The sequence below is a fragment of the Nestor notabilis genome, unplaced genomic scaffold, assembly GCF_000696875.1.
Source record: "Nestor notabilis isolate BGI_N333 unplaced genomic scaffold, ASM69687v1 scaffold15904, whole genome shotgun sequence".
NCBI lineage: Eukaryota > Metazoa > Chordata > Aves > Psittaciformes > Psittacidae > Nestor > Nestor notabilis.
The window spans coordinates 31,568-32,407 of record NW_009927291.1 but is presented as its reverse complement, the minus strand read 5'-3'; positions in this window follow the sequence as shown (position 1 = coordinate 32,407).

Genomic DNA, 840 nt, shown 5'->3' with positions numbered 1-840 from the left:
ACGGAACACATGGTTCTCAGCAGCAGATCCCACTCTGTGAGCTCCCAGCTTCAGACCCGATCACGGGGCAGGAGGTTCTCTGGGATGAGGTTGGGCGTCCTGACGGGCCCAGCTCTCTGTAACACTGCTCTGGGATGTGAAGCTTCTGATCCTGCAGCTCCCTCTGCTCTGCCATGGGGCAGGTCTCCAAGCCTGGCTGCCAGGCCCCAGTCCAGGCGGTGAAACACAGAACAGGGAGACGAGGGAGGAGAAAGATGAGGGAAAACAGGGTCATCTCGTCCTCTGATAGAGCAAAACCCATTCAAACATGACACAAGGCCACCGCATCCAGGCAGCTTCCAAAGCAACGGCTGTATTTTGAAGCAGCTCTCACCCACTGGGAATCCTCACAGCAGGACAAAGGGGACTCTCCTGTGCTCTGCCAGGGTCTCGGTGGTCCTGCTTCACATCAGGGCACTGAAACACGGAGCTGTCACAGCTTGACTTGTCCAACGCACCACAGCATCCCTCCTGCACCTCTGCACCGTTCCCACCAGTGATGGCTCTGCATTCAGTTTACTGGCTTTCATCCCCTGCAAATCCCTCCCAATATATGCATCTCTAGATACATATATAGATATAGATTTACATATGCAAGTACCTATATCTATATACATATATTTATTTTATACGTATATATTCATTTATGCTTTTAATGAAGTGCTGTGCTTTCGACTGCTGCCTTCCTCCTCAGGGATCCGCTCCTGCGCACGCGGCTCAGTCTGAGGAACGAGCGCTGGTCGCTCTCGTCTGCAAGCAGCACAAGGGAGGGCATCAGGAGCACTCGGGTATCCCGGATCA